The sequence below is a fragment of the Anneissia japonica genome, unplaced genomic scaffold (genome assembly GCF_011630105.1).
Source record: "Anneissia japonica isolate Jap-2015-1 unplaced genomic scaffold, ASM1163010v1 scaffold288125_len146548_cov173, whole genome shotgun sequence".
NCBI lineage: Eukaryota > Metazoa > Echinodermata > Crinoidea > Comatulida > Comatulidae > Anneissia > Anneissia japonica.
In genome coordinates this window covers 53,571-60,781 of record NW_022687893.1, presented here as the reverse complement: position 1 = coordinate 60,781, position 7,211 = coordinate 53,571, and the positions used below count along the sequence as shown (strand labels likewise).

The 7,211-nt window shown below is 34.0% G+C and overlaps 1 protein-coding gene across 1 annotated transcript in view; it reads left to right on the top strand.

Annotated features, from left to right (window-relative positions):
- Positions 1-5,872: 5,872 nt before the first annotated feature.
- LOC117120977 overlaps positions 5,873-7,211 on the top strand; it is a gene marked incomplete at its 3' end in the record, with an annotated part of 53,671 nt that continues 52,332 nt past the window's right edge. The window contains exon 1 of the mRNA XM_033266079.1: positions 5,873-6,023. The remainder of the gene's footprint in view (positions 6,024-7,211) is intronic.

Genomic DNA, 7,211 nt, shown 5'->3' with positions numbered 1-7,211 from the left:
AAGTGTAGATATATATCAAATAAAACTCAGGAACAAGGTATATATTTGCCAAATTTAATACAGAAAATTCACAAACGTTTTCGGCCATAGGCCTTCATCAGGTGTACAGCATAAAAAAAGAAAAAACTATATATACAAATATAACGGACGTAAGACAAAGCAACATAAGACGTGAAGCAATGCTATAACAGAAAAAAGAACAATAGCCTTAAGGGCGTATGCCAAGCTACAAGCTTATATATATGCATATCTATATGCATTAAATATACAGTAGGAGGGTGATTAAAATTCAATTTAATGAGATATACAATAATGGAGATACAGGGATATGGGGTGGGTACACGATAATGAATCTAAGGTGTGAAAAACAATGTACTGTAATTTAGAGTAGTGTAAAGCTAGCTACCAATAATTATATTTTTAAACTAACTGTTGTAGCAGCAATCGGTTGCTATAATGATTATGATCAATACATTGTGCGCGTATGTATTTGCTTATGTGGACTGTTGCTGCAGTTGTTCGGGCTACACTAAACATATGAACTGGTATGTAGTGTGTACAAGGTTGGATTAATAAATATTTGAATGTGTTTGAAGTAATGAGTTTGAGAGGCTATTCTGTAAACATTAATTAAAATAAATAAAAACGTCTCCAAGCTTTTAAGAGAATAGGCCTAGGCCTACATTTATCACATTTTTGGTCGATGCAGACAAGTGATATCGTGTGATGCTTCATCCGGTCTAGGCTACAGCCTCGCCTTCTGTAATCTATTGAATTTTTAAGACAGGCCTTAAATATTCCTATTAAATTTTCAGTTTCTTTGATTTATTAGGGTACATTCATTCAGGAAATTCCTTAATTTTCCATACGAAATATTGGATTTGAATTGACTTTCTTCGGGTTCTAATTTAGATGTCATATATATTTTCAATTACCATTTGTCAACAAACGACGATGGGTGAGTGTCTGTCCTCTCTTTCCGCAGACCATACACGCGTTGTGTGTACAATTGTTGTACAAGTTGTTTTGACCTTTTGCACACGAACCGAAAATAAGGTTAAGCAAACCATACACTAATAACACTAATAAGAAATTAAAGCACGGTTTGGGATGGGAAAATAATATTGGGGCGTTAGAGTGATGACGTCACGTTTGACTTTATGAAAGTATTATAAATTACACCTTTTTTGAACTGGAGAGTACGATTTGCATTTTGGGGGTTTCCAAATTAAGAAATAGGCCTACGGTATTTCTACATCAGATGTAAAGTAAACATTTTTGAGATTGTGTATTTAGTTATAATTTGTCATTATATAGGATATACAGTAGAACCCCTATTAAGGGGACACCTTCGGGACCAAAAAAGTGTCCCCTTAATAGGGGCACCTCTATTTTGGGGACACTAACCAAAAACGCGAAATTCTTTTTGACATGTTTCATACAACGATGACAATGCGTTCTGTATAATTTTATTTTTATTGACATAAGAATCAGCCATGTAAAATTAGAACTAATTTATAGCAACAATTTGCAAATACAATTCATTTATAGTATGAAATCAGCACAAATGCAATTAAAACAACAATAGTTTAAAATATTGTAGTAGCGGTTTGGTGCAGTAGGTAGACTATAACAGACCTGTATGGTACATGGTATGCCCTCCCAATTTCATCAAACCATCACTGCATGGGTTCTCTCCACATGGCTACCTGGTGAGGCTGCCTACTCCTGTGATGTTTACCAGCAGCAACACTTAAAACATGAGGACCCAATGACAAAGGATAAAGAAGCGCTTTGTATTTACAAAGAAAAGGCACTGTATAAATGATATAAATAATAAAATATTAATAATAAAATGTTCCCAATATTATTTCATGATGCAATGCTAATGAACAAATATTCCTTTTTTTTTAAATTTAAAATATTGAGCTTACTATTGGATGAATAGGCCTATTGCATGAAAAAGTAACGACTTAGAATTAATGGTTAATGTTACGGTATGTATTAGTCTGAAAGTACACGAAAAACAAAGAAAACGAAATCCCCGTGCTTAAGGATCAAAATTTAGGCCTATATGAAGTAAAACATTCAGTAGGCCTATATACTGTTTACTATAAGGATTCAACGGAGAAAATTCTGGTTTCAAAGGTGTTAAAATATGAATTTTTCTTACTTTGAAACTGTTGTAATTGTTGTAATACAATGGTAAAAAGTGTCCCCTTAATAGGCGTTATTTGACCATTTGGCACAATCAGAAAGTGTCCCCGTCCCCTTAATAGAGGTTGGCCGTTGTGTTAAAATGTATATTGCCCCTCGTTTCACGGAAAAGTATCCTCCTAATAGAAGTGTCCCCTGAAATAGGGGTGTCCCAAAGGAGGGGGTTCTAGTTACAATATCCCTTATGATTTGTACACACAGATCTCTTATACACATCTAGATGTGTATAAGAGACAGGTAATTTTTTTTTATCATCATTTATGGTAAATTTAGTATTTTCAATGCCCAATGATTATATGGGCTTGTTTTTATTGCGCACTAGGCCTACATTATTTCTTTCACGTTTAAATATAACAATGTTTCATTTACATTGTGCTATAATTTTATGCAGGCCTGGTCATTTAAGTTTTAATAGTATACCTGTCTCTTATACACATCTAGATGTGTATATACATACACTTGCCACTATCTCCTGTTATAGTTCATTCAGTGACTATTTCAGACGTGTTTAGAAGGGGTGCAAAAGTTCATTAGTGTCGATAATCCATCGTAATCTTGTCAGATTAAGCAATACATAAGCCTAAGAAGAAGTAAGGCAATTAATACCACCGGCAATAGGCGTATAGTGAAAAAGTTGAATTTGTATTGTTACTGTATATTATTGACTAGTAGGCCTTTACTGTCCGTTCGGCAAATTTAAATTTATATGTGTTATATTTTTTTAAATAAGGTATTTAACACAAATCGGTTTTTTTTTAAATACAAAACAGAATGCGGTCAATATGAATTCAGATGTAACAATGGACGATGCATCCCAGAATCATGGGGTTGTGATGGAGTTCGTGATTGCACGGACTGCAGTGACGAACATGAATGTGGAGGTAGGTAGTACTTGTAAACATGTTTATACTTTATAGAATTGGCATGCTAGAAATGCCTATTTTATTATTATGATTATTTTTATTTTACTTTTATTTAATTTTAACACTTGGCATGATGAGTAAGTCTGATTATTTATTATGTTTTTTTTTTGTTTTTGTTTTTGTTTTGTTTTTGTAATGTATAGGCCTATGTACCGGACATAACGTTCACTCGGAACTTAAGTTATCTATTTTATAATTGGACGTTTTATTAGCAAAGGCATATTAATGAATAATATCTATCAAGACCAGGGAACAGTCATTACCCATTAGCATGCTATTACTATAATAGGCATAATATAGATTATAAAATGGTGCAAATAGCATGCCGCAGATTCTTCTGGATCAGTTCACCGTAAAATTGATCAAAGAATGTATAACCTTGAACAGGCGTGGCACAAATGGGTATACGAATGAATAATTATTTCCGTATACAGTACTGTATAAATAATAAATGTAATATGGTGTCTGAGAATGCCACGTTTTGACACCAGCATTAGTAGGCCTATTTCAGAGCATTGAGGAAAGAAAGTTTCCTCCATGTTCAGATGAAGTCTTGTATTGTTATGGTTATTTTTCATTCTTTTCTCTTGTTGCAATTGGGATACGGTGTTTTAATGTCAAAGATCGTTTTAAACAGTCTTCAGTATATCGCCGTCGTTCGTTGAATAACGTTAAAGCCTAATCTAAATTCCGGATGTTAAACTGTAGTTTTCTTCAGATAAAATAAATTATATATTGCAAACAACTGGCTTTAAAATATGCCTATTATCTGAATTGTGTTGATGCGTATATGGAGTAGGGGCCTACTAAAACTCACTTTGTTGCTCAGTTCATACTGTGTAGTAGTATATATACTGTGTAGCAATACAAAGCTTTATAACGCACAATGCAAAGCCTCTGCGCGCTTCATATTTTAAATAAAATAGCGCCGCGAAAATGACGAATAAAAATTATGGGCGAGACATGGAATGAAAGTATAGCCCCTTAGCTTCAAGGAATACTGTAGGTACGGTATCGAATGTCAAGCTTAACAAATATTTATATGGCTTACACTATCGTCTGCAAATAATTTGGTATTCAGCTACTTCGCGTTAAACAGTAACTGAATACTGTAACCTATTCAATAGCTATAAATACAAAGATATACACATTCTAAACTACATAATAGCTTATTTTTAGAACATGACGCCAAGTTTGTGTACTTTGCGTGTACGTGTATACATATTGTTGTATAGTCAATTGTAGTGTTGCAATTGATTTTCCTTTTTACATCAATCCATGCATAATTGATCCAAACTTAGAATACCTCACCAAATTCAAATTAATCACAGTAGGCATATGACCTATAAATTATGCAAACTGCTGAAGAAACCGACCTAAAGTGCTTTAAGCAAGCCGAAACGGTAGCAAAACTATCAAAATAAACACACGCATCTATTAGAAAACAGAATTATGTATTGTGTTGGTTAAAATTTCAGCATACCGCTGTTTTGAAAGAATCGTGCGTATACATTTCAAACATGATCACCGGCTCTATAAAATATAATTTTTTTGAAAATTGTTGCTATAGGATATTATGTAAAAACAAAATTAGAATACCGTAACCATTCAAATTCTAAATATCACATAGGGCTGTCATTTGCACATGAAATTTAACATGATTTTAGGCAGGCGTACAAATGAATAACCACTCTGTATGACTAAATAGTACTCTTATCATCGTATCAAAATCATGCTTGACATCTAGTACTGTAATGGGAGGGGAATGGTGGCATGGGGAGTAAGGTGAATTCGTAAAGTCAATAATAACGTAAAGGGCTTCTAGCTGCTAAAATAAAGGAATTTGAGGTGACTCGATACTAAGTTTTTTTGCTTCGAAAATTTCCAGTGGAGGAGGGAAAGCGGAGGGTTGGGGTGGGGAGTGAGTTTTATTTGTGGAACGTGCGTCCCTCGCCCACCGCTGATACGCACTGTTTCAAATTTAAGTTGCATCAATGAAATTGTAGAAACTCTTCAAGTTCTCGGCTTAAGTTACTATTATAATAGGCTGAAAAATAAACTCTCAAACCTCTGCAGGCCCAGGTACGCGGAAGGGGGGGGGGGGTGGTGCGACGGTTGCGTACGCACCTCCCCCAACCCAAATTTTCAAATATCCACATTTTCAGGGGTACAAAATTCAAGACACATTCTCGCATATTTCGGAAATCCATCCACCAAAACTGCTTGATCAAGCAAGGACTTTTTAAGTTTTAAGTGTATATAAAAAAAAAAAAACGCTTTTTGCAGAAGTTGAGTGCTTTTTCCCCCCACTTACGAGGCGTACAAACTCATCTTCTTTCGTTTCGGGCATCGCCCTTCATCAGGTGGTGACCACCTGATGAAGGGCGATGCCCTTTAGTGTCACTAAAACTCAATTTATTCTCCTTTACTGAGTGCCATTTCCAGCCATCTAGAGGTGTCATCATCATAAATGTTCTTACCTCAGCCCTGAACATGGTGGGCCTGAGGTGGTATACACCCTCAATTTCAAATTCCTGAATCTGCTGCTACTGATTACATTTCATTTTCTGCTATATTTATTGAGTGCTTTTCAAGGTTATCTCTTTTTTAGCCTTTTTCCATAATCTATATTGTGTTAGCCATGCACCATACTGGAGCCACAGGTTTATCATACTATAGGATATTACAAATATTTTGTCTAATGTGTTTTATATTTTGATTTATTAGATCCTTGTGGTTTTGTGTGTCGCGATGGTCTGTGTTTAGAAGACGATTCCGTTTGTAATAATAATGAAGAATGTTTCTTTGGTGAAGATGAATCGATTTGTGCTACTCACTACCCGACAGATTACCCGTCTCCTCCAGGGACAGATTACCCATCAGGTTCGTATTTTTACTGTTCGTGTAGTATTTAGTGTGGTTTTTCGGTAGACAAACGTTTCGTACCGACGTTCAGATGTAATTAAATAACTCATATCAATTTTCAATGACACAACAATTTTTTTTGGTCAATATATCGCTGTACGCAATAATATAATCAAATTGTAGGCGGATAACGTATATAATTGTTAAGGTTTTCAACTAAAATAATAAATATTATAATTTTATATAGGAAATTACAGCACTGAATGCAATTGCCTATAATAAAAGATACACGACCTTTTAAGAATGTTAAACATTCAGAACTGTTTCTAATTTCGTTCCGTCATTTTCTATTCATTTGCATTATCTCTTATAGGCCTATCATATCATTTTTTTCTTAATATTTTTTCCTTTTTTATTTGTCAATTTGTGCACTTAAATAAAGAGCCATTGTCTTAAAAAAATCAAAGATATTTCTGAAAAGCTGGCAGACTGAAAAATGTGGCTATACTTTTTACTCACGTAAAAAAAAACATTGGCCTACATTTCCAACAAATGTGTAATAATGTAGGCCTATGTAAAAGACCAAAATACAGTTTAACTAGGCCTATTGCATATTCAAGAAAGGAATTTGCATCCCAGGCCTTCTACTCTTCAAATCTCTAATCGTCTAGACTGCCTGTCGGTACATAATCGAGAGTACGATACCACAGTAACGATCTAATTAATATGCAGGCCTAGAAAACTACATTTTACATACATTACGGTACTTATCGCTTGTTAATTTGATATCTTCTCAGTTTTCCAGTATTGTTTTTTTTAAATTCTTTTTTCACTTCCAGTGCTACCACATACATTATAGACAGTATCTCAGTGCTATGTGATCATTTTTGACTTTCTTATTAGATGTATGAAAATACAGCTTTTTCATTTCTCATTTTCACTTCTCTTATCTTTTAGAAAGTATTCATTGATGCAACACAGTTTCACTTCTCAAAATCCTTTGTATAAAAATATATATGGATATCATCATAAATTCTTTAAACGACAGAAGATAATTATTTACAAAAAGTGCTCATTGGTTATACAGGAATGGAAAACTTTACATTTTACTTGCCAATTAATACAGTATTATCGCTTATTAATTAGATATCTTTTCAGTTTTCTAGTATTGTTTTTTTTTTCAGTTTCATTTCCCTTCATTTCGGA